The sequence below is a fragment of the Hippopotamus amphibius genome, chromosome 10 (assembly GCF_030028045.1).
Source record: "Hippopotamus amphibius kiboko isolate mHipAmp2 chromosome 10, mHipAmp2.hap2, whole genome shotgun sequence".
NCBI lineage: Eukaryota > Metazoa > Chordata > Mammalia > Artiodactyla > Hippopotamidae > Hippopotamus > Hippopotamus amphibius.
The window spans coordinates 116,411,142-116,437,273 of NC_080195.1; the positions used below are offsets into that span (position 1 = coordinate 116,411,142).

General features: G+C 56.6%; 1 protein-coding gene across 8 annotated transcripts in view; it reads left to right on the top strand.

Annotated features, from left to right (window-relative positions):
• Window positions 1-26,132, top strand: part of ADARB1 (adenosine deaminase RNA specific B1) — a 109,795-nt gene that overhangs the window by 32,529 nt on the left and 51,134 nt on the right. For 4 of the 8 annotated variants that reach the window (XR_009047664.1, XM_057696365.1, XM_057696371.1 and 1 more), the window contains exons 1-2: window positions 3,425-3,599; window positions 4,863-5,016. The exons of 2 other annotated variants lie outside the window; for them this stretch is intronic. The gene's annotated coding sequence lies outside the window, so the exon portion shown is untranslated. Of the gene's footprint in view, window positions 1-3,424; window positions 3,600-4,862; window positions 5,017-26,132 lie in introns of those variants that run through there. 2 more of the 8 variants (XM_057696367.1, XM_057696368.1) reach the window with 2 other exon arrangements.

The following is a 26,132-nucleotide window of genomic DNA, read 5'->3' on the forward strand; positions in this document are numbered from 1 at the left end:
GCCCCCCGGCCGCCCGTGGCTGCCTCTGCCCCGCGGCCCCGGGGCTGCAGGTCTGCTTTCTCGCCTGCTTGCTTTACACAAATGCCGTCGAAGAACGATGCTCCTCTGCTCAGTGTTAGACGCGTGAGACCCCCTGGGCGGTGGGGGTTTACTGCGTGCAGTGTCCCAGTGTCTGACCGTCACCTGCTGACAGTGGGGAGTTCGGCACTTTGGGGCAATTGTGAGTGAAACGGCTCTGGCTGCTCTGAGGACGGAGCTCCTGTCCCGCCCGCTCCCCGGGCCTTGGTTCTCCCCTGTTCCCGTCTTGGTACCTCTTCCCGCTCCGCTCGCTGTGTCGTGGGTTCTTCACCAGCCTCACTGACAAGCTGAGCCCTCCTCTCCGTGTGGAGACTGTTCGGACTTCCTCCCAGAAGTGCCCGGGGCGGCAGGGGAGGGCCAGTGCCCCCACAGCGCGTGGCACACCTTCCTCTTTGCTTTAAAAAAACAAGACTTTTTTTTTCCTGTGTAAGTTGTGGAAAGTGGCTCATCATTTTCCAGTTCTGTCTTGTGTACCTATTCCAGAGTTGCTAGTTTTATTTAGTTTTGCAAAGGTGTAAACATGCCATCACTTTCCTGTAAGAAGTGAGGCAGGTGCCTCAGAGCTACCTGGAGGCTTTGGGCAGCCCCTGCCCCGCCCATGCCCCTGGGACCCTGGGGACTCCTGCAGGGAGGGGAGCTCCTCTCCCCGGTCACGGCACAGAGCTGCGCGGCAAGACACAAACTCTTCGTGGCCCATCTGCCCGGGGTGAGGGGGGAACACAGCGGCTGGCAGGTGGCTGCAGACCCTCCCTCTCACCTCCCGGTGGGGGACGGGCTGGTGTTAAGGAAGGTGACCGTGCAGTCTGCTGCCTGAATGGGGACGCCTGCGGTTAGTCCCTCCCAGAAGGTGGTGTGGGGAGTGGACGTCCTGAACAGGTGGGGTCAGATCCCAGAGTTACGATCCCGAAGGCTGAGGGGGTTGCTGGGAGGATGAAGGATGAACTGGGAGTTGTAAGGGGCCACGGTGTCCCTTGTGCCACAGCCCAGACGGCCCGCTGGGGCTGTAGGGGGATTGCCGGGGTTGGAGGCAGGATTCTGAGTACTGCACACATCACCTTTTTACTCTGTTTAGTTTGCGTCCGTGAAAAAGGAAATCTGCTCGCCTTGCTCAAATGCTTCCCTAGGGTTATTTGGGGGAATAACATGTGAAAATAAAATTTAAAAATATTTTATAAGATGTTAATTATTCACCTGGCCCTCCGCTCTTCTTGTTTAATTTCGATGGGCACTGAAGGGACGTGCTTGGAGAACGTCCTCTCTTAAAACCACCAGGAAATGGCCTGGAACAGTTCAATTTGTCCAACCGAGCATCTGAAACATGGGTGACGCTCTGGAGGTGCCTCTGAAGTACCGGGAGTGCTTTAATATTAGTCACTGTTGAAATAACTCTTTACGGTTGACACTGGTACATCCCAGTTAACCCTTTCTTGGCAAATGCAAAGGTCAGTTTAACTTAGCCACTTTATAATTTCTCAAAGATTTCAAGTTGGAAGTCACAATTAGTGTTTACTTTTGTAAGCTTAATCTTTCCTGTAAGATTGGTCATATATACATATCACATGTACAGAGACTGATATTTAGTTAAAAATACCTTTATACACCTGTTAAAGTGCCAGAATTCTTCCTAAACTGAGGAAAACCATGTGACCTAACACGGTTAGTGGCATAAAGTTTTCTTTTAGTGAATCCCAGGATTCGTGGACATGGCCTGTGAATCAGTCAGAGGTTACCACACTCAGTAGAAAGCACTGAGCACATCCGTATTAGGCAGTGGCGGGCCTGGGAATCCCGGAGGTTTTCTTGGTTCCTATCCTCGCCGGCCTGTTGGACGGCACAGGCAGAGCCCGATGGCAGCGGCGGGCAGGGTCCCCGGGCACTGCGGGTGCTGGGGATCCATGTGGCGTGCTTTCCCACGAGACCACGGAGCCCCCGGGATGCACCTCTGGGGTTCGGGGTGCAGGAGGGGCTTCTGGGCGGTGGGAGGGCTTCGCGGCTGCTGGGTCTTCACAGAGGAGGTGGGACTTGAGCCGAACATTCTTTCTGGGTTTGGTTGTATTGAGCCAGGCGTTAAAGCGAGTCAGCATCGCTTCACTGTTGTGGACTGTGAGCACATCTTGGTTCAGGAACCGGTGGCTGCCGCCCTCACCTTGACAGCAGGTGCGCCGTCTGTGCTGGGGCCCTTCCAGGCCCTGCGCAGCTCTGGGAGGTGGGCGTCGGGGGGAGAGCCCAGGCCCCGAGGGCCTGGAGCCAGCTTTCCCAGCAGGCAGGCTTCCAGCTCTGTCCCCAACACGTGGGGTCACGCGGGTCTGCGCAGAGGCCGTGTGCTGGCCCACCGGGCGAGGGTCCTGCCACAGCAAAGCAGGTGGGTCTGGGAGGCGGGGGCTGGCTTCTTCCAGCTCCCAGTCGCTTACCCAGCTGTGCGGGCTCAGGGGGAAAGTAAAGTTACCAGCCATCTGGTGACAAACAACATTTGGAACTGAGTTTTATTTCTTCACCCCAGAAACGCAAAAATATGTGTTTTGGGATATTTGATCTCCTGTGTCGGTGGTCGGGGCGGTGGTCCGCTCTAGTCCTCCGGCTGGTCAGAGTGGGTGATGGGTGGGCCCGCTATCATGTGTGAAAGCTGAGCAGCGGTGGCGCCCTTGCTGGAGTTCACGGTCGGGCGATGGGTGTTCCCAGGCATGGCTGACTTCCTGCGCACACGTGCCTTCGGCTTCAGCACGATCCCCCCTGCTCCTGAAGCCTTGGATTTTGAACTTCACATGTTCAAGAGTTGAGACATCTTTTTTTGGTGTGTCAGTTAAACCCGAGGGTTCTTGCAGAAGTCATCAGCTCTGTCTAGTAGGTGAGGATGATTCATTTGCTCTGAAACCCCAGTGTGTGGTCTGCAGTGCTGTTGTGTAACACACATGTCTCGGGGCTCAACCTGGAGCCGTGGCCTTGTCCGGGGTGTCTGGTGCCTCACCTGAACTCCAGGGCAAGGACATCTCCCTACCCAAGTATTAGGGACGCAGACTTGTCCATTAGGGGAATTAATTTTGTCATTTTCTGCAAAGCCCAAAGCTGAGGAGATATATATCTGTTAACTACATGATCTCTCCTTTGTCACCTCCTTATGTGAGGACCTGTGGGCTGCATTTTCCTGTGGAGACTCAGCCCTTTGCATGATGCCGGTGAGCATGCCTCGGCACCAAGCTCCTCCCAGCTCCACACGCGAAAGCTGCTTGCTCGATCCAGTTCTGTCTCATGAGCAAGGTCAGGCTGGGACTTGGCCTTGTCTGAGGGCGGGGGCTGGCGGCACCGGTGTCTGTGCCCTCGGGCAGCCACTGTCTCTTTGCCTCGACTGCTGACTAAAGAACACTTCCTGCATTTCTGAGTTTCTTTTAAGTAAGGTTTTATGTTTTACTCGAAACCAAAATATGCCCGTGTGGACTCTTTGGACTCTGGAAGAAGGCAGCGCGTTAAGCCCATCGCCTGATAGCAGCTGCTGCCAGTAACATCTGTCTCTGAGTCTCTCATATGTAAGTGTTTTATTTTTTCCCTCAGCACAGAGGACAGACTGCTGTTCCTCTGTGTGTTTCTGCGGCCTCTTAGATCATTGGAGCAAGGCGTGGTGCAAATTGACAGCAATAACTGGAGAAACGGTTTATATTTTAGTTTTCACTGTGCACAGCATTTAGTAAAGACTTTCCTGAGGGTGCTTTCCGTCCCTGCTCTTGTGCTGCCCTGAGGCGTGGGCAGCGCTGCTGTGCTTCCGGGGTTTCTTCTTCTAAGGACGGGGCCTCGGCAGAGAGGACGCGGCCCTGCTGCGGCCCTGCCCCGGCCACGTTCTTCTCCTGGGACGGTTCGCCCGCCGCCCTTTAGAGTTTCCAGGGAGGCCGTCTCCAAGTGCTCTGGCTTCTTTCCATGACATCTGCTCACTCTCCGGGCCAGCGGGTTGGGCGTAAGAAAGTGTGTGTTGTGGGGGGGGCACGCAGAGAAACACGGAAGGGGGCAGCTCCACAGTGCTTGTCAGCACCACCGTCTGTGCGCTGTGTGTGGCTGCCGTCTGTGCATGGACCTCCTGTGATGTGTGTGGCATTTCCGTGATACGTACGGGACAGCTGTTGTATACGTGGGATTTCTGAGATACATATACGTATCTCTCATATGTGTGTGACGTCCGTGTGGGGCTGCTCTGTGGAACGCTGGCTCGGTCTCTGCGCCGTCTCCTAATGTACCTTTTCCATTACACCGTGGACGTGTCAGTGCAGAGAACACCTTAGTCCCTCCCTCTTCTTAGGACTGATACATTTTATCTACTTGCTTTCATAGTAGAAAATAGTTTTAAAAGCATTCTAATTTTATGTAACTAATACAGTGCCCATAACTACTCCACTTGTTACAAGGAGAGCTTGTTATGCTGTCCTGTAGATGCGCTGCGTGTCTCATACGCCCTTTCAGTGTAACTGTTTAAAAACCCGAAGCGAGGTCAGCGCACGGGGTGGTGCAGAAGCGCACTCCGGCCCATCCGTGAGCACGAGCGGCGTCCGGTGCCCTCTCCCTCTCCGCTCTCCCCGGGGGCGAGCAGCTCGTGCTGGGCCTCTCCTCCCTCTGCTTTCGCATCCTTCTTGTCGCTGCTCCCGTCATGTTGTCTCCCTTCTGTTCACGTGCGGAGCCAGTGAGCAGTGCCTCTCCAGTTCTTGGCTTTTATGAGTTATATCTTTAGATTTATATTGACAAAGCTTAAAACATTTGTAGTCTGTTTCTCACCTGTCATCAGGCTTTCTGTGCTTTTTCCACAGCTTTAGTCCAGAAATGTTAACACAAGGACAGCAACACATAGAGTATGATGATAATATAAATGTATTTCACCGCAGAGCCAAGCAGCTTGACTGGAAAAGGCAGGAAATGTGATTCTGCGTCACGAAGCTCTTGCCCAGGAAAGAGGATGCTCAGGTGAGGCTCCTGGTTCCTTCCCGGGCTCCCGTGCTGCCGCTGCCGCTTCAGCTGCCGTGGTTCCTCGTGTCCCAGGAGTTTCGTTTCTTAAATTCCGTCTTTGTTTTGCTGGAGCGCCAGCTTCATCCACTTCTTTCTGGAGCCCTTGGCTGAGAGGCTTCTTGGGTTCCTGCACTCAGTGTTCAGACGTGGTGATTTTATTCCTGTGCTTGGTTGGTAAATTGGCTGGAACGCAGAAGGTACTCTCTCGTGTTTCCCAGAGTCCGGTGCTGTGCGTGAGAGGCGGGGCAGCTTGTCCTCGTCCTTTCGCAGGTCGAGCTCTCCTGCCCTCTCCTCCTCTCCCTGCCCCTGGCCTCCAGCGCCGATGACGTGACTTAGAATTACTCCTCGTCCTGATCTGCTTCTCTTCCAGGCCCAGGCGACCACCCTTGGATCCCCCCTTGGAGACCTCAGACTGTCTTCGGAGGGTAATTCTCAGGTTTCGGCCCAGGAGCCACAGTCCTGCCCTGGGCTCCTTGCTCTTGGGAAGCCCTGCGCTGCCGTCCCGCACGCGACTGCTTCCGCTCCCGCGAGTCCGCCTGGGTCCGCCTGCTCTCTGCCGTGACCGTGACGGCCTGCCCGGCTCCCTGCACTGCGGAGCCCCCTTTGTCATTTTTCAGCACTGTTGCAGCTCCTTCACGGCCAGGAAGTACTCTTTCTGACCTTTTGACAGGCCCTTGGGAAGAAAGGAAGGAAGATGCGGGCTTTTTCGCTATTTTCAATTCAGAGTCCTTTTGGATCGCTGTTGGCGGCGCTGTTCTGTGCCTGGACCGTCTTGAACAGCGGGGGTCTTTCTTTCCACGGGAAGATTGCTCAGCATTATCCAAGCACGGGGAAGCAGTTCAGTGAGCCAGTCCCAGGTCACTTGTCAGCCGCACGTGTAAATCCTTTAAGGCGCGTGCTGTGCTTTTACTTGTCATTTTGTGTTATCTAAGAATGCCTCCTAAACTTAGAAACAGCTGGGTAACTTTGCTGCACTTACTTTGATAGTGTGTTGCAAGTTAGTTTCATTTCACATACTCGGAGTCCGCCCATCGCAATAAATGAAACATCTCTACCTCATCACAGTTCCGAGGGGTTCTACACATCTGCTTTGCGGTTAAGTGGGAGGTGGTTTGTGGTGCTGGTAAGTTTAGTTATTGAAAAATTATGGTTCAGAAAAGCTGACGGAATGTTCATCCCCGTGTACACAAACAACCCATGTTGAATTAACGTGAGTGATGAAGCTGATATTACAATGATAAAAACAATCAAGTAGCCATTGAAATCCGTGATGAATTAAAGCTCTCATGGATAACGAACTCTTCTTCTAGGACTCGGGGCGCGTGGCCTGTGTGGGCGGCCGTGCCGTGGACACCTGCGCTCTCTCTGCAGACTCAGGAACACCCCAGGTTTGGGCTATGAATTACAGATTTTAGTGCTCCTTCATAACTCATTTTATGGGTTACCATTGACTCATAGTTGTATTGAAAAAAAGAGAGCCTCTGTCGTTTTGTTGGTTAAGTGCCAAAGAGAGGACTGGGTCTGGGTCCGTTACAGCCTGTGGTTGGACGCCTCGGCCAAAGCAGGGTGCGGGCCAGAGGCTCTCTGGGCGTCTGACTGAAGCCCTGTCCATTTTCATTAGGAAGATGCACCTGGACACACAGACACACCATTTAGTGTCTGATTTCACTGTTTCCGTGGACTTGGGGAGCCCTCTGCACCCCTCTTCCAGCTACAGGTGTGGAGCAGGCTTTTCCATCTGCCCGGCACCCACCCAGGGTCCCACGTGTGGAAAACACAGGACAGAGGCTGCACGGCTGTGCCCTCCTGCCGCATCCTGTGGCTCTTTTCACAACTTCCCGACCGATGTACTGGGCTCTTCTGAGGACACCGAGCCCTGTTGCCCTTCCTCCTCCCCAGGGAAGGAAGGGGGTGGTGTGGAGCTTTTATGGGCTTGGTCTCTGCTTTCATGATTGGCAGAAACACTGGTTTTCATCCTCTCAGCTTCTTTATTTCTTCTTTCCCTGTTTTCAATTCTTTTCCACAGTAGAGTGTGGTTTTTGAGAAGAGTACCAGGTTTATCACCCTAATGGATGTTTAGGAAAATGCCAGTTTGGATTACCAAGGAGTGCGAGTGAAAGCACTGTTGATTAGAAATGTCACTGGTGATGTGGAATATTGATTTATTTTCAGAATTCAGCCAACCACGCCTTCTTGGTGTCGACACGCTGAACTTGGCTGTGACATGCTATCTTCCATACATGCCTGGGTTTGCATTTGCTCATGTTTTGGTTACTGTTTTCGTGTCTCTGTTTGTAAGAGAAGTTGGCCGCTCGTTTTTAATTCCTGTATTGTCCTTGACAGCCTCCCCGGCAAGGTCACGGCCGCAGTGAGGCACGTCGGGTGCGTCGCCTCTCTCCCTCCTCTGAGGGCCGCCTGCGCCCACCTGTGTGCTTTCCCGTTCCTGTCCTCTCTCCGTGACCCCTCCCTCCTCCTGCTGCAACCTGGACCCTGGCGTGGGCGGTGCTGCAGAGGCCTGAGTGCTGTGGGAGGGGATCCGCCCCCTTCTCTCCCGCTGTCGGGGTCTCCCCGCCCCCCTGGCCCGGGCTTCCTGCTCTCTGGGGTCTAAGTTTATAACGGTTACTTTCATTTATTCACCCGGGGTGGCCGGTCTCCCCGCCAAGCTGGCCATTCCTTCCTTCGAGGGACCTGGCCTTTTCTCAGCTCTGTTCCCTAACCAAAGGGCATTTTCTGATTAAAAACTTATATTTAGTTCATCTTATGTAAGAGCAAGGAGACAGATTTGAGAACTTTCTATCAAAAATGATTAAAGGTTTTTCCTATCTAGACAGCTCATCTCCTTGCCATGGATAATAGAATATATTAATTTTCAGTATTTGATAAATAACCTTACTGAACACTTTTAAAATTATAACATCCGTTAAGAAATACGGAGAACACATCTGTTTGGATTTTAATGAAGAGCCTCTGGGGACGTGCTAATTTGACATGAATCTGATCGGAGTGGCTGATGGACGCCCAGGTTTATGTAACTCAGGGGCGAGACGGTAGAGGCTGTCACCAGGGACACGAGTCCTTCGGGAGGTTTCCGCGTTGCTGGTGTTCCCAGACCGGGGGGCGTATGGCGGGCTCGGCGCCCCCGCCCGGGCTGCGGCCCGCCTCCCTCCTCGCCGGTGCGGCCTCGGGTGCTGGTTCTTTCAGCCTCCTTCCTGGGTTTTCCTTTGTGTTGAATTCCTGCTCTCCCTCTCCTCTGTGTACTTGGCTCGTGCCTTTCGGTCTGGAGAGCTTTTTGTTTTCCCCAGCTGTTCTGTTCACGTCCAGTCTGGGTTTCTGGGGGCGGAGGTGGGGTGGGCAGGACATTTGATTGTTGAAAGTTTGAGAAAATAACATTTCCTTCAGGTCATAAAAATATTTCCAATAATGTTCACCGATTCACTTCAAAAAATAAGAACAGGGGCTTTAAAATACAAAACAAAGTAGTCTTTTTTAAAAACAGCTGTTTTTGAGGTGCGGTTGACACGTGCCCAGACCCCACACGTGTTGTAACGCGTGTACCTGGGTGAGTCGAGGGACCCCGTGGGGGCGTCGCCTGCGACGGTGGTGAGCGCGCCGCCGCCCCCTCCTGGCGTGGCGGAGCCTTGCCCCTCGGGGAGCCTGCGTGGCCGCCCGGCGGCGCCTCTCGTGGGCCTGGCTTGTTTGCCGGGTGATGACTGAGCCCGGCCACGCTGCTGCACGTGTCCGTGCGCCATTCCAAAGGAATCCTGCTCAGGAGGGCAAGGACGTCATTCTTATTTGCTCAGAAAGTGGAATATGTTCAATTCACTAAGTGGAACGAATGACAAAGTCCACTTTGGTTGGTCTGTGAAGCCCAAAATGCAGGGGAAATAAAAGGTTGGTGCAGTGAGGCCCTGTTGGGCAGTACCAAGGTCACGTGAAAAACATGTATGTGTCGCGTCTCCCGGACGCGGTGGACCCGGTCCCGCTGCCTTGAGACGGAAGCGGCCCCGTGCGCGAGCAGGGACGGGTGTGGGTGTCGACGTCTCGGAGCCAAGTGTGCCGTGGAGCCGCTCCCACATGGACGTTACTGGGTGTGTGTTTAGGCCTCGCTGCGCGATGTGCGGGGTGTCGTTCCCCGACCAGGGTTCGAACCCGGGTCCTGGCGGTGACGACGCAGGGTCCTAGCCGCTGGACCACCAGGGCGTTCCAAACGGAATTTAAAACAATACAGGAAAGACTGAATCGAGCCAAGACCTCTGGACTGGACTGCCATTTCCTCGGGCACGTCACCCTTCATAGCAGCATCAGAGGAAATGAGGGCCAGGCTCCGTCCCGCCGCCCCCCACCCCCCCTCGCCTCTGCTTATCAAGCCCCGACTGCGGGACATCTGTCCAGTGGCAGCTTCCCTTCCTTGGGGTTTGTACCTGCTGTTTGAACGTTCTTGTATTCTTGTAGTTTTACCACGTGAAGCTTTTAGTTCTCTCCATCCTGACTGTATTCTTATGAAAACTCAGCCAGGGAAGGTTCTGTCCTGGCTGAAGCTGAGGTATCAACGACCACCGTGAATGTGCCTCAGAGGTTTCATTGTTCAGAAAAACTGAGAAACACCTGTCTTCTAACGTTTCCTGTTCTCATTGCCTGCTTGTTTCCTTGGCATCTCTGCTGCGAGCTGCGTGGTTCCTGCGGAAGAGGAGGGGGTGTGAGAGTCTTTCTGATGACGCGTCCATGCAGACCCCCCTGCCCTGTCCCGAGTTAAAAGCAGACGTTGTGTCCCATTCCCCCTCGTGCTCCTCCTGGACCCCAGCCCCTCCCCCCCGTCGATAAGGCCGCTGGCCTGTTTCCGAGCAAGCGTGCGTCCCTAGAGCACAGCTGAGCTGTGCGGCGACTGAGCTTTGTGTGCGGTCGGGGGTGTGTCCTCTGTGTCCTTCTCCATCTGTTCACAGGGTGGGTGACATCACTTGACGTTCAGGCATGCGGGTGTTTTCGTGTTCCCAGCACAAATCCAACTTGATCATGCTGTATCAGCCTTTAAAAATATTGCTGGGTTGCGGTTGCTTACATTTTGTTGAGGGTTTTTATGTCTGTCTTCAGGAGTGAGTTTGGCTGACACGTTCTCCTGTTCTTCGGAGATGCGCTCCTCTGAACGTTGGGTGGGGCTTTCCGGAAAAGCCGTCTGGACGTGGAGTGTTTCTGTACAGTGGTCTTTCTTTCCTGATTCTAATTCTTTAATGTTGGTAGTTTAGTCAGATTTTCTATTTCTTCCTGAGTCAGCTTTGATGAGTTGCATTTTTCTTGGAATTTGCCCATTTTACCTAAGTTTACAAGATTGTTGGAATAAAGCTCCCAGTACCCTCTACTAGAGTTGGTCCTGTCAGGGTTGGCAGCGGTAGGTCCGTTTCGGTGGTCTCTTGCTGCCTAACTTACCCCAAAACTTGGGGGCCGAGAACAGCCACGATTTTGTTATGCGGGTGACGTCGTGGGCCAGGGATGTGACAGGGTGCGAGGAGATGGCCTGTCTGTGCTCCTCGGCGACTAGGACCTCAGCCCTGGCCACCCAAACGTCTGGAGGTGGCCGTGTGTCTGGCGTGTGTTGTCTGGGGACCTGAGAGGCTGAGTCGCTGCTCGAGAGCTGGGGGGCCGCCCCGGGCCCTGCGCCCGGCCTCTCCTTACGGCCCTGCCGTCCCCCCGGGAGTGTGGCAGCCTGCATCCCCCCGTCCCAGTACCCGCGGTTAAAGGTCTTGGCTTACAGAGCTGGCCCCACAGGGCCCGGCCCCCCACCCTCGAGGGCGGCTGTGAGGGCTTGGCCTGGGCGTCTGGGGACCGCAGAGCCGCCCTGCACCTCTTGTCCTGCTGTGTCTTCCTTGCTCTGTTTCGCCCGTGGACCTTCGCTCTGTGAAGCCTCTGGAACGGCACTCACCCTCTCACGGTTCACACGTGGGGCTTCCTTTTCCTCCTTGGAGAGCAGGGGGCGGGGTCCTGGCGTCTGCGACCCACTCCCCCCCTGCTGAGGGGGAGGGGCTGTGGTGCCGGGTTAGGGACGGGCGGAGGCTGGGGTGGGTGACGCGGTGCACGGCTCTGGGTGCCTGGCCCGGGAGCCCCTGGGCTGGACGGGGCGGCTGTGTGACCCGTCGCCCCAGGCCAGCGGGGCTTCACGGTGAGTGCCCGTCAGACCTGGCGATGCTGCTGAAGGACATGGGGCGCGAGCGCCTGTCCTTACAGGCCCGCGGGCACGTGCCCTGGGGCCCTCTGAGTGTGTCCCAGAGCCCGGGACCCGCTGCGGTGCCGGTGCAGCGGGAGGCTCCTGCGGCTGGGGGGCTGGGGGGGCCGCCCCACGGTTAGGAGCACTGTCTGTGCTGCAGCCTCTGTCTTCCCGCGGCCCCCCGGCACCCGCTGCTCCCCCAGACCTGAGGCGGAGGCTCCGCGCTGGAGAAGCCCACCGCAGACGTCGTTTGGATATCGGTTTGTTTTTCAAAAAGAAAATAGACGTTCCGTTTTCAGGTTTCGTAGGTGTATTAGCGTGTCGCAGTTGTCCTGCTGGTTGGCAGGGGAGCTGACACGGAGACAGCGTTGCCCAGGCTCTGCCTCCAGATGCGGGGCTGGCCCTCCGCTCCTGAGCCTGGCGGGAGCGGGCGGGGGAGGCGCCGAGTCTGCAGCTCGGGGTCCGTCTGGACGCACACACGTTTGCCCAGGCCTGCGCACGTGACGTCTGCTCTCTCGGAAGATAGGTCCGTGCAGGACTTTGCCTGAGGCCCCATTCCTGAGCGTGTGGGTTGGCGCTCGTGTGCCGTGGCACGTCGGCCGGCAGGGATCCGAAGGTGCACGTCACGTGTGCGTCTGCCTGTTGTGGCGGGGCGGGGCCTGGTTGGGTATCTGCTTTAAAAACCACGAGACTACCTTGGAGAGTGTTCGGGGAGGACTTGTCTTTGGTGCCCGTGCTGTGTGGCCTGCGGGACCCACCCCCTCGGGGAGGACTTTTGATTCACAGCATTTATTGCTGCAGCCTGTGTCTGCAGTGGTGAAAAGCATGGCTGGCGCTAGGTCGAGGTGCAGGAACGGGGCGGTTGCGTTGCAGGGGGAAGGGGTGCAGGGCGGGCCTGGACGGCTGGAGAAGGGCCTGAAGGCAGCTCGCCAGCCACACAGCACTTAGGTCATCGCAGCTCTGCCTGCACCGAAGGGTCAGGAGACAGAAACACGGTGCGTTCCGGGTGAGGGTAAAGCCCTGTACGTCTCTGCTGACGTCTGACTAGCGGAGATGCCTTTGGCTTGATGCAAACTGATTAGTTAAGCCTGTGGCTTGCCTGCCGTGGGACATGCCTGTACTGGGCAGCTTCCAGCCGGCCTCAGACCCCCGCACGGCCCTGCAGCCTCTCGGCCGGTGCTCTGCTGCCCCCAGCGGCCGTTACGGTCCCTGCGGAGGGCTGGGTGCCACGCTGGACTTGCTGTAAAGCCTTTACCGCAAACTGTTTTCTTTGAGGTGATTAAAAGAAAACTCCATTAGTACTTATTTTTGGTGACTGTTACATGATTCAGCGTCTGCTTTTGAGAGAAGCTGAGACAAGTGTTAAAATCCTGGTAGTTCGTACGAGGTAAGGCTAATTTGTGGCCTGCATTAAACTTTCAAGGAGGTTTTTTCCTGGGGAAGAAGTATATGGAAGTGGCGGCCAGAGGCTGCTGGGTGCAGAAGGAGCGTGTCCTGAGTTTCCTCCCTCCCTGCCTCGGTGGGGGCTGAGGAGGGTCTGCACGTCACAGCACCGTCTGGGCCCGGGCAGCGGTGACGGGGCAGGCGTGGAGCCCGCGGGGTCGGGTGGGGAGGAAAGATGCACCACATCCGACCACGGGACTTTGGCTTTGTGCCTGGAAAGGCCCCACCGGCCACCTCTGTGTCTGTAAACGTCAGGGACGTCAGCTGCCTGGTTCCCACGCAGACCTCTAAGAGAGGCTCTGCTTAATCTTCAACTGATACGTTTTTCCCTTCCTTTCTCCTTCCTTCCTTCCTTCCTTCCTTCCTTCCTTCCTTCCTTCCTTTCTCTTTCATTTTTTCCTATAGACAGTAAGTGTTTGGGGAAGGCAAAACCAAGGTTACTTTTACCATTGCTTGTGTCCGTGGGATGGAGTTTTATTTTCGAGCACAGCTCGTCTTTTAGCTCCATTAGTGATCTTACATCAGTTTCTCTGTAACCAGAGTTTATTGAGAGATGGCGAGAGTCCCAGAGTGAGACCTGGGCTGTAGCTGCAAGTGAAGTGTGATTTATGGCCGCCTACATCCAGGGCACTGTAGATGTACACTGTCACATTAATCATGCTGTTTAATGAGATAGAAAGTGTTTTTTATGCGATGGAAGCATACACCGGAGAAGTGAACGATCCTTTGCACAAGTCAGTTGTCCTTGAAGGCATAGAGAAAACAACCAAGGACCAGAGGTGGCACCTGAGGCAGAACGGAAGGTTGGGAATGGCCAAATATCACAACGTCACGAATCACGTCTCCTGATTCTGTGCTGATGGATGTCAGTTGCAGAATAGGCATTTTGTATTCATTTCATAAAATGAGAGCTAATTCTGGCAACAGTAATCTGATGTATTAGTCTTTTTTTCAGAGTGGTTTGAAAAAGAAAACAACCTGAAAGTGGCAGGAAAAGTCCCTGTTTGTGGGCGTGCTCCTGGGTGTGGCCTCCAGTGCCGGCTGGAGGGGCCTGGAGTTGTAGTTTCAGGCACAGTTGCTGTTTTTGCCTCTCTTGCTCCTGAAGCAGGTGGAAGCGGCTTCTTGTGTCTTGCAGGTGAGGACCTCTTCCGAGGTTGGGGCGTCTCGGGGGCCGCGCCGTGGAGCTCCCGCAGCACTTACTCAGCTGCGGGCTGCGTACGTTTGAGGGGAACCCGGGGAGGCCCTGACCCCGCTCAGACGCTGAGGCGTTTCCTCAGTGTGTCCCACGGCCACCGACCCCAGCGTTCTTCTCACCACAGACATTTATCAGCTCCTCTTTTCATTCTGAAAGGAAAGCACGGAAGGTAGCACTCTGCATGCTTACAGCCGTGCCCGAGTGTGCCGCGGGGGCAGTGGGAGCGCCCAGCGCGGCCGCTCCCGTGCGGCACGCGGGTGCCCAGGCACCGCCGCTCTCAGGAGGGCCCTGTGCCGCACGCGCACCTGTAGACCAGAGGCACGGGTGCTGCGGGGGTGCCCCGGGGCCGCGGGCGTAGACCTGAGTGCAGCGGGGCTTCGCTCTGGATTCACTCTCAGAGAAGCGGGACGCAGCCCGCCGGCCTTCACGGGGCAGCTGCTCTTCCGCGTGGGTGGGCGTGCTGAGAGTCGTGATGATGTATGAAACAGGCGTGATGATGTGTGAAACGGGGCTGGGTTTGTGGAACCGTGAAGCTCTTTGTCACCTGCACGTGAGTCCTTCGGGCAGGACCGTTCTTTCTTTCTGGGACGGTCCTGCTTGTCCCACACGTTCCGTCTCCCCGCACGTGGCCACCCCTGCCACCCCCCACGGCCACTCATGGACGCCTTGGCAGAGAGGCGAAGGTGGCAGGGAGGGGCCGCCGGGGACGGGGCGGCGTGGAGGTCCTCACAGGCCTGGGGGTGTCCTGAAGCTGCAGCAGCCCTGGGCCAGGGAGGGCCCGGCGGGTGCCGGCAGCCCCGGGTTCTCCTGATGCCGGCGAGCGGTGCCCAGTGCCTGTGCAGCACCGAGTCCGTACATATTGCGGCAAGGACGTGACGTGTTCCCCCTTCAGTGTGATTTACTGGCTAACGTAACCCGTGTAACCCAGATGACACTTCAGTTTGTAACCGTTCCTGAAGGTCAGCGAAATGACGTAAAATCTGGCTGAGGATGAAGAGTGATTCTTAGCGTGTTTCTGGTCTGCGTCAGTGCTGCTACGAAGGTGTCCTCGTGTCGTCTGGCCTGCCTCGCCGGTGTCCGCTCGGCAAGGGGCGTCCAGGCAGAAGCGCCCCTGGTTGTGAGGTCACGGGTCTGCAGCAGCCGCGGGGGGCAGAGAGCGCCCCTGTGGGCACTGGGTGCTGCCCCAGGAACCGCAGTCCGCTTAGACCCAGAGCGGCCTGTGTTCTCCTTTCTGCTCTGGAACAGGAAGCCAAGCGAGATACGCTCCCCCCACGCCCACCCCGCCCCGGGATCACGTTCCTCTCCTGGAGGCCCCCGGGAGTGCGTGGGGAGGCCCGTGTGCGGCCCACAGAGGATGCTCCCCGGCCACGCGGATGAGGCGCGCTCCTGGCCCACGCGGTCCGGCCGAGGGCGTGGCCGGCGCTGGGGCGTGGCTGGTGCCAGGCCAGCCTGCCTTCCCGACCCCCGAGTGTCACCCCCGCTGGGCCGGGGCGTGGACTGCAGGCTCAGTGCGGCGTGTGAGCCTGGGTTGTGTCCCTGGAAGCGTCCGTGGTTACTGTACTTGTGGACTAGCGTCTTGTCACTGCGGAACAAATCGCGGCAAACTTGCCCTCCCGCGTGGGGCCGGGTTTCTCGCTCCTGGTCTCACCCGGCGCAGGGTCCAGAACCCCGGGGGCCTCTGCCCAGCCCACCGAGTTACTTGCAATTGCAGGATGAAGCCCTCGGCCCCACCCCCAGCCACGGGAGGAGGAGGGTGTCTCTCCTGCTGCCTTCCATTCTGACTTCTGGTCTCCAGGGCTCACCTGATGAGGCGGGCCCACCGAGGTGGTCTCCCTTCACGCTGGCGCTAGGCCAGCTGATTAGGGACCTTAATTATACCTGCGTGTCCCTTCCCTCTGCCTCCTGTGGCAGTGGACCCGTCCCGTCCACGGTTCTGCCACCGTCAAGGGGGAGGGAGAAGCACGGCATGGACACGGGGTGCTGTGCCAACACCGCACCGACGGGGGACGAACTTGCGGCACCTGTCACCTGGTTGAGGTATGTACCTGACACGGGGGTAGGCCTCACGGGACGTGTGCCTGACAGGGGAGTACTGGACAGATGGAGGCCTGGCGTGGTCTCCAGAGCACGTAACACATGCGGGTCCCTGCCAAGCAGTAAGCACGGGACCGTGTGGAGGAGCTGGGAGCAAACGCTTGCACAGGTTTGTCCCTGAAGATGAAACAGGAGTGGCCAGTGGACACATGAAGCGGGGTGAAACCAAGCGCATCCGGAGGCCGCCCGCGGAGCCCCGCAGAGCCGATCCCAGGCTGGGGCGGCGGGGCCCGAGGCGGTCTGGGGTCGCACTTGGGGCATGCCTCGCGGTGTGTGTGTCCTGGAGGCCAAGACCCCGAGCGGCCGTGGTGGAAGCGCTTGCCCGGCAGAGGCTGAGGCTGCGCGCACGGAGCTCAGGGCTCAGGCCTGCGGGTCCACTGTGCTGAAGCCAGGGCAGAGAGACCGATGCCTGGGGTCCTGCCACCCCTGCTCTGCACCCCAGCGCCCAAGGCAGCCCGGGTCCTGAGGGCACGTGTCCCCGCAGCGGGCCGTCCCGGGCACTCAGCTCTGGACAGAGGGCCAGAGGCCGCCCTGAGCAGAAGTGCAGGGAGCCTCAGAGCGTCGCCGGCAGGGCTGGGAGGATGTTCTGGAGCTGCCCAGCCTGCTTCTGCATCTCACAGCCATCAGACCAGCCGGGAGAAAGATGCGGACCTGCTGGGAGGTCCGGTGCTCATGGGGGACAGAGGGCGCTGTGGCCGGACTGTGGGGGGGGGACCGGGGGGTTGGGGCAAGGCTGAGCCGCTGCCCCCCCGCCCCCGGCATCCGAGCTACTCGGAGCAGTGCCCCAGGGGACGGGGGTGAGCAAACCAGCGCCCGGAGCTGCGGGAGGAGGGAAGGACCCTGTCCTCTCCTGCCTCCCCCCACACCCTCCCCCAACCTGGTTGCCCGGAGGCCTCTCTCTGGGCCATCGCCCCCGGCCGCGGTCCAGCTCTGGCTTCCTCCCCTGAGCTCTGTGGTGGGTGACGGCTGAGGACGAGGCCCAAGGCTCATGGTCTCCTGGCTGGTCCTGCGTAAATGGGGGGTACCCGCCTCTTCCTCAGCTTCAGGGCCTCAGTCGGGACTCAGATGTGTGTTGCATCCTGGACCCGCTGCTTCGTTTACCCTCGCACCTGTGGGCAGGTGCTGGCCAAGGCCCTCGGGACAGGGCGGGGCGGGACGGACAGTGCCCGCTGATGCAGGTGGGAGCAGCCGGGGTGGGGGGGGGGTCAGCCTTGGGGGGGACTCACAGGACAGGGGGGGCCCTCTCCTGGGGGCGGCGCCACAGAGAGGACCCAGGAGGGGCCCTCGCGTGCCTTCTCTCCACCCCCCACCCGGGGGTGGCTGCCGGCAGAACAGTGCGCGGTCAGCCTCAGGGCTGTGACTCGGGTAAGTGGAGTCCAGTTGCCTCTGCAGCGTTGGATTCAGAGGCACATCTGCTGTCCTTAGACGTCGGGGGTGATTTTCTTCTAGCTCTTTTGTGCTCTGGTCATGACTAAATAAAAAATAATGGATCCAGATTCTTGAGGCTAAGGTGTAAAAGAAAAATTCATTTATAGATGCAGGAAAACCTGGTCTTCCCTGCTTCCTCGTGGAAGGATGCGTAGAGATACGGCCGCGCCCTCTTGTGGACGGATTTGTGTGGTCACTACTCTGCAGAATTCAAAGGGCTGAATTCATCACGACCCCCTGGTCCCTCCTGTGCGGATGGAGGATTCTGGAAGATTGACGTCTCCTGACCCCCGTATTAACGCACCCTTGGCTGTGCCCAGGACGCTGTGGACCGTTGCTGGTCTTACGGTCCACGGATGACCACGTGGATGTGGACCAGGGCGTTCTCTGTGGTCTCTCCACCACTCCCTCGAGTCTGTGCGGTGGCAGCAGTGACGAGCGCTCCGTGGGCCCCATTCTGGAAGAACAAAGCCCAAGTCATGTGGTGTAGAAGGGCTCTTGGTGGAAAGTAGCCGTCCTCAGCCCTCACCCTCCCCAGAGGCAGCCCTGATTGTTTTAATAAGAGTTGTAGATACTTGTGTTTGTGGATTGGCCAGCGTGAGGACTGCCTGCGGGGGACAGAGGCCTGGCATGAGGGGCTGCGCCAGGAGGAAGGGCTGCCCCTTGCGGCAGCACGTGTCCAGGCAGACGGGCCTGTCCAGGCCCAGACTCTCTGTCCTGGTGTTCAGTCTGCCGTGTGTGAACCCACCCACAGTTGGGGCAGGTGCTGGAGGGGGTGCGATAAAGGACATCTCTTGGGGAGTTTCCCAGAAGCTGCCACGTGGTGCCTCTGTTCCCATCCCGTGGGTAGAACCTTCGGCACGTAGCCATGACCAGTGGTGAGAGGGCCGGGAAGGTCGTTCTCAGTGGTTGGCTGTGTGGGTGCTCTGCTGTTGGCACAGGTAGCAGTCTCTGCCGTGCTTGCTGTTTCTTAATGATACACTTGGTCGTGATTTGATTGGTTCATTTGGGATGATGTCTATTGAATTTCAGTTTAGATACAGGAGGATTTAGCCCACTTACACTTATGCTTTCCCTTCTTTTCCTGTGCCATTTAGGACTGCTTTTGGCTGAAAGTAACAGAAAACATGCCCTATGGCATCTTAAACAATTGGTGATTTATTCATTAACTTATTTCATAAGTAAAGCAAAGGTAGGTTTTTGCTAGACTTGGCTCAGAGCACAACCACATCAGGAGTCTGGTTCAGTGTCTCTGTAGGTCTCCTAACCATTCATGGTTGCAGGGTGGCTGCTGCAGCTCCAGCCATCACATCTGTGTTCAAGGCAGTAACAGCTGGGAAGAAGGGTACAAGCAGTGCAGCCTGTTGTTTTCATCAGGGGCATTTCAGAAGCCTCCACATATTTTCATTTATGTCTCGTTGGCCAGAACTGTGTTGTGTGGCCAGCTGTAGTCACAAAGGAGACTGAGAAGATGAGTATTTAACTCTCGTAGCATCTCTGGAAAAGGGGGCAGGAGAAAGGGGGTTTGGGGAGGAGCGTTGGGCCAGGCAGCCAGGGTGGCAGCCACGCTCCCTGCTGGTTATCTTGGAACTGTGGATACTTAGCCAGTTTCTTGGACCTGGGACCATCTCCTGGGTCCCCACGGTGTCAGGTGTACATGGGCACTTACCCTACCCTGCCCGTTGCTTCCTCCTCACTCCCACTGTTCAGCTTTTGTCAGTTTGGTTTTCTGGCTCTTTAATGTTATCAAGTAGAAAAATGTATCTTCTGCTTTGTAACCATGTAACCACACACAGCACTTACGCTGTTATGAGCAAAGGGTGCTCACCACAGAGCCGCAGGAGGTGGGTGGCAGGTCCTCCTCCGACACACTTGTGTGTGCACAGGAAACGTCTTACGTGATTCCTCTTTTAGGACACACCACTAATTGCCAAAAGTCACGCCACATTTTAATGTGCCTTATGATCGGGTCGTACCTTTTTTTTTTTGCCCAGTGTTATCTTTTCCCTGCCTTCTTGCATTGCCTGGGGTGGTAGAGCGGGCGGGGAGAGGTGGCTGCGGCCTGAGTCCAGACCTGGCCTCCCCGAAACAGCTCTGTGTGTGGGGGCGATTCGCTCTCCGCCGCCCGCCCCCTGGCTGATCTCCTCCTGGGCCGCCTGTGGCAGCAGGAGCTGGTGCTCAGGCCTTTCTCTGCCATCCTGTTGAGAGAGGCCTGCGCGCTTTCCACTCCTTTCCAGCTGCCTTGTTCTGTGTGTGGAAGCCATTCATTCCTTCTTCTTGAAATCTGCGTATTTTCTATTTTATTTCAAATGGAGACTATGAGTTTCTCATACAATTTGTGTTTTTTTTCCTGGGACTTTTTAGCGTTCGTTTAGATGTGTTCTGACAGTGTGTGCCGTTAGCACAGCACCACCCCCGTCTCCTTCGTCCCGAAGGTCCCCTCTCGCCCACTCAGGTGTCCTGATCCATCCTGACCCCAGAGAGGCCCCGCGTGGTGTTGGTGTTGTGTGGACGGCGGTGAGGGGCGAGGGCAGCCGGCGCCCACGCTGGCCTCGCCGGGAGCCCTGGGCCGACGCCGTCGGACGGTAGGTGGCGCTGTGGGGGCGCGCCGCCACGGCCAGAAACGGCCTGGTTTCCGTCCTGCGCACAGTTGTCCTGCTTCGACCCGGAGCCCAGAGGCCGACTTCCTGCAGAAACGTTTCCGTTCGCTGGCTTTGCTTTAACCATTTTAAAGGACCCATGAGGCAGTGGTATGGAATACTCACAGCCAGTTTAGTTCAGTGACTGACCTGATTTGTGCATTAAATTTTATCAAATGATTTATAAGTTTAGCTGTAATAGATTAAGTCTGCGTTAGACTTGGAAAGCACAGTTTCATACATTTGTCCCAATCTTTAAAAAATCATTGCTTTGCTTATTTATGTCTAACATAATTTTATGGTTCTACTCTTTTAGCTTAATATTTCAAATCGGTAATAATTAAGGTAACATGCAAAAGCAAACAAAACAAAACAAAATCCAGTCTATACTATCAAGTTCTAAATGTGTGGTGACAGATTGCTAATTTTAATAAGACTAAATTAACCCAGATTTGAATATGTGTGTTTGATCTTTAGTGAAGAGATGCCAACATAAAGAAATAATGTGAGTATTTAAGGTTTAAAATTTCTTTCCCGTAAACCCTCCTCTTGCACCTGCTCATCCGCACGGCCGTGTGAGCCACGCGCCCGCTCTGTGTCCTGTGCCCCCCACCTGCTCTGCCGAGGCTGACCGTGCAGCCCTGTGCACTAGGACAGGGCCCCGGGGGTCGGGTCTGGCCAGGCGGCCAGGATCAGGGACGGAAGCCAGGGGCTACATGCCTTGGCTCAAATGCTGCCCACGAGGTCCCAGACCCTCGCGGTGAAGGCAGACTTGGGCCAACAGATTCTCCGTGGCCCAGAGTGTGTGCGGGACCTGCCCCCACGCCTCCCTCTGAGCGTCTGCCCAGGACGGCCCCCACCTCTCCGGGGAGCCTCCTGGCAGTTTGGGGACACCGATCTGGGGCGGGGGTGTATCCTGCCGCCTCTGCGCCCTCGGCTCTGTGGAGCCGAGGCCTGGGGGCTGCCCCCCACTTCACCTTCATAACTGATCAGCTCGCGGGGACCCGAGTTGGGGTCACACTGCCCTCAGACTGGGCGACATCCCGTCCCCACCTCCGGCCTGACGTCGTCACCTCAGTGACCCGATTGCTTTGGTCTGGACTCCCTTTGAATTCTCTAGCCATGAATTTCAGTGATATTGCTGGTAAAAATGTGAGTTTTCGTTGCTTTTTACCACCTGCTCTGTGCACACGGTGTCCATCTGGTGGTGGATTCAGACCGTCATCCCTGGGGGGTTTTCTTCTCTCATAGTTTTGTTCCCTGGTGATATGTTGGGTCCTTAGACCCACGGGTCGCGTGCCTTTGTCTCTCCACCCCGCGGGCCCAGGCTGTCATGCCTCTGGCCTCTTTCTAAGGTTTTCCTCTTCCATTCAGCCTTGTTTCAGTTTTCAGTCAGATCTGATCATTCCTGTCCTTTTGTCTGTTCCTCGCACACACGTATATGTCAGCTCTTTCATCGACGCACACCAGTTAGAAAACAATCACCCTGGGATCGTTTATACTTGGATTAACTCGGCCAGAGGTTTTCTACTCTAGATCCAGCAAAATCACGGTCTTCTTTGACGGACCAACCAGATTTACTTTATATTTCAAAAAGTTTATGTTCTAATTTGTTTTTAATAGTCAGTAGAAAGCATTGTTTTTAAAGGGTGCTTCAAAAAATAATCTTTAAAGAAATACCTGTTAAACCATGGCTGTCAGTTATATACCCAGTTTACTTTCAAATTTATGTTCAGACTTGGTAACAGTATTTGTTTCAAACTTTCCTTCAGTCTGTAGCTAGGAATCAGAGCTCTCCCTGCACAGCCCAGGCCCCTCGGATCTGAGATGCCCTCTGCTGCCGGCATTCGCCCGTGGGCCGCCTCGTCACCCGTGGCCGCCTCGTCACCCGTGGCCGCCTGTGCTGTCTGCATGCCACCATCTGTGGCTGCTTCCTTGCATTACGTGGCTTGAGGCTGTTGGGACTAATGTTAAGGCCTTCAAGTGTCCCCCCACACCCCCGTTTTTTTCAAATCCAACACCTGCCGTACTTATTTGATCAATGTAAGTTTTTATTTTAATCTGAAGTTCCTCGGTAAAGTCATTTCAAAAGAAAATGGAAAAAGCGTACTTGAGTTCGTGGTCTTAATTGCATGGAGGAGCATTGCAAAACCACTGAAAACTACCCTCACCCTCACCTGCGCGGACCGGACTCGCCACAGGAAGCAGAAATGTGCTAAGTTGAAGAAATAGTGCGTGTTATTTTGACTTAATATTGTGAGGAGTCTTGACATATTAAAAAAGTAAGCTCGGGCTTCCCTGGTGGCACAGTGGTTGGGAATCTGCCTGCCAGTGCAGGGGATATGGGTTCGAGCCCTGGTCCGGGAGGATCCCACATGCCGCAGAGCAGCTAGGCCCGTCTGCCACAACTACTGAAGCCCACGCACCTGGAGGCCATGTTCCGCAACAAGAGAAGCCACAGCGATGAGAAGCCCGTGCACTGCAACAAAGAGTAGCCCCCGCTCTCCACAACTAGAGAAAGCCCACCCACAGCAACAAAGACCCAACACAGCCAAAAATAAATAAATAAATAAATTTATTAAAAAAAAAAAAAAGTAAGCTTGAGTGGCTGTGCTTTTGCTGCAGTGGTGGTACTACAGAGGGTGAAGAGCTTGGGTCCCCAGCTGGGAACGTCCTGGGTTCTGAACAGTGTCCTGCCGCCTGCCCAGTTGTGGCCTTGGACAGGTCACTTAGCCTCTCCAGCTGGCGGCCCCTCTTTAAAAAGTGGTGGCACTGATGGTAGGGCAGCAGCTGAAGCTGAGGGGGCCCCTGCCATGTCCTGCACACTGTCCTCACTTGGTCTCCCCAGCAAGCCTGGGGGGAGCCGTTGCTGTCGCCTGGGAGCCAAGAGGGTGAGAACTTGCCGTGGCCGCCAGGCTAGAAGGGGGTAGAGCTGGCCTTCAGCAGGGAGACCTGCTCCAGGCTTCTTGCTGGAGACCCCTTGCTGTAATCACAGCTACACTGTATGGCCGTCCAGGCTGCCCCTTGTGTGGTCATCGCAGAGCCTCCTTTACTACAATTTGGTGACGTTTAAGCGAGCTACTACGTGTGTAGGGACTGGCAGGTGATGGTCACTTCATACACCCATCCTGTGCTCACGGCCTCAGTGGCCGCCTCCTGCCCTAACCGCCCAGCTGCAGCACCCTTCCCGGCTCTGTCCACACTCAGTACTTCATGCACTCTCACCTCTGTGCAGGTGAGCCCCTCACCTGAGTCCCCAGTCCAGACCTTTCTCCTCTCCTCTCCAGACTCAGACCGCGGGCCCCCAAGCATCTTCTGGGGAATCGCCGCATCTCTGACGTGGGACGTCAGATTGAACTCATGGTGACCCTCGCCCTCAGGCCTCCGATCTCAGCAGCTCTGTCCTTCCAGGCTCTCAGGCCGAACGCCTGGGCCATCCTTCCTCTTGCGCCCCAGACCCAAGCCATCGGGGGAGCCTGCCTTGCTGTGCCTCTAGGGTGTGTCGAGTCTGGCTACTTCTCAGTGTGTCCACGGCCGTCAGGCTCTGAGCTGTTGCATGTTTGCACTGTTCTCCCGACCTGTCTCCCCACATCAGCCCTGCCCCATGCCCGTCCTCCCCCAGAGGCCAGAGGCCCGGCCCAGGTGACAACTCCTGGGCACCGTGGGCTGCCCCTCCCGCGCCTCCGGCCTCCTGGCTGTTCCTGGGCCACACCGGGCGCTGCCACGGGGTCTTCGCCCTCTGTCTTCTCAGGACGCTCTTCCCGGGGCCTCGTGCAGCCTCCGCAGCGCTTGGGTCTTGGCTTCAGGGCCGTCTTCCCGGAGCCGCGCACCGCCCTCTGGCACGCAGGTCCTTCACTGCTGTGCCGCTCGCCGCCGACCGGGTTCTTGTCCTGTTGGGCGTCCGCCCCACACGGCCGTGAGCATCGTCTGCACGCCGACGCGGCCCAGGCCCGGGGAGGGCCCGGCGCACAGGAGGCGCGCGCTCCCGCGTGGGCGCGTTGGGGGGAGGCTTGCTGTGTTTCTTATTGAGACATTTCGGAGGCACCGTAATATTAAATCAAATGCCATTATGATTTCCCCTGTGTTCTGTGTAAATAATGAAGAATTGACTTATTCAGAGAGTTTAGAATTCTAATGGAATAAACTTTTTTTTCCTTGAAAGAGTAGAAAAATAGTTTTCAAGAGTCTTATCCTAAATTAATATTCTAAGGCCATTAAATTTTGGAGTCGTTACTCTAGGACACAGATACAAATAAAATTAATTAGCAGTGTCAGGTGCTAAATGGTGTGTAACTATTTACGACATTCTCCTAGAATTCAGTAGTTATTAACTTGCAAAAGTGTGACAGCTGAAGTCCAAAATTAATGTACTTTTTAGATTGGAAAAAGAGCTTTAAAGTGTTTTTTAATTGTCAACTGTCAACTTAATGGTTCTAGAAACCGTATCTGATGCAGCCAGTCATTGCCATCCTGGTGTGACTTTCTTGATTGTCATGGATACAGAAATTCTATGTTTATGCTTCTCTTAAATAATCCTAAAGGTAGAAGAAAGAAATGAGAAGAGAACAGAAGAACGTGATCCATGCAGAGAGAGGACATCACTTCTCCTCCGGGCACTTCGCGTGGGGTGGCTCTAGGAGAAGTTGAGACGCGGTGGGAGGAGCCGTGCTCCGTCAGGGCCCCTCCCGTCCACAGCCACAGACTCACCGCACCAGGGCACCGTTTGCCTTGTCATTCCGGTGGATTCTAAGTCACTCTGACTCTCGAGAAGGAGAAAGATATGGCATTTATTACGTGAGGAGGATTTACTGTGCGTTGGGTCGTGTCGTTTGATGAGAAAAAGCGAACTGTCCCTTGACGAAGGAAAGGGTGTCCACGTGTAACTGCCACGTCCACCTGGCTTTCGCTGCGAGTGTAGAGCAAAGGTGAAGGGGCTGTAGGAGGACCACAGGAGCCGGCTCGTCCTCGTGCTTCTCAGGCTCTCCCTGCCCTTCAGTGAAAAGGAGCCCAGGTAGACTCGATGCTCCCGCGGACCGCGCGCCGCCCGCGGGGTTGTCGTGAGTGGGGGTGCGGAGGGTGCCGTGGAGCGGCCGGCCGCAGGACGCGGGAGCACCCTGTGGGGCAGGAGGGAGCAGGGAGTGAGAAGGCCTTCTTTGGGGTTTCCGTGGGAACGGCACAGCAGGGCAGCGTGGGGCACTTGGGACCGGCCAGGGTGAGTCCCCCTGCCGGCTCTGGGTGTGGCGGGGGCTTCTGGTTGCCCGGTCCCGGCCTGAGCGATGGGGGCAGGGGCAGCAGGGCCTGGCGGGGGGTTTAGGAGGAGGGGGCTGTGGTTTGCGTTGCTCTCGGCCGAGCCTCTGCTGTCTGCGCGTCGGCTCTTCCGGGGCGGGGCTGTCTCTCTCGGGCTCTGCAAGGCCCCCAGATGCCAGAGCATCAACGGAAAGAAAATATAGTTAAAACAACCTGCCGTGTGACGCACGGACGCCACGTAGACCAGTCCTGAGCAGAACCCAGGAAAGAGGACCTGGAACCGCCGCCTCTGTGGGCAGCACCTGCGGCTGGGGACGGGTCGCGGGGTCTGCCTGCCCAGCCGGCCCTTGGCCTCGGGGGCTTTGCACTCTGGTCCCCTCTCCAGCCCCCGCCCCAGGGCGAGCGGCGGGTTCTGTTCCGTCAGTGCCCTTGGGGGGCTGCTCTGTGGGGCCACGTCTTCTGGGCGGCACATCTGGGTGGGCACGGACACGTGCCTCAGAGTAGGAGCAGCCGCGCGACGCGGCAGAACACGGCCCGGGCTCCACGTGCAGTCGTGGGGAACCGGCGTTAATCCACGAGCACCTTTGGGATAATAAACTGGAAAAGAGATGCTGGCCTTACCAGAAAAGGGTCGCTTTTTATGCGGGACACGGTCGGCCACGCTGAGAGAGCGCTGACGGGCTCTGCCACACACGTCCTCCCCGCACACCGACCCCGCAGACAGCCCTGTCCTCAGGGCTCTTGGATGCATTGCCCTGTGTTCCCAGGACAGGGCCCCGCGGTGTGGGAGAGCGTCCACGCAGCGGGTCTGGATGAGGGGGGCGAGGGCTGA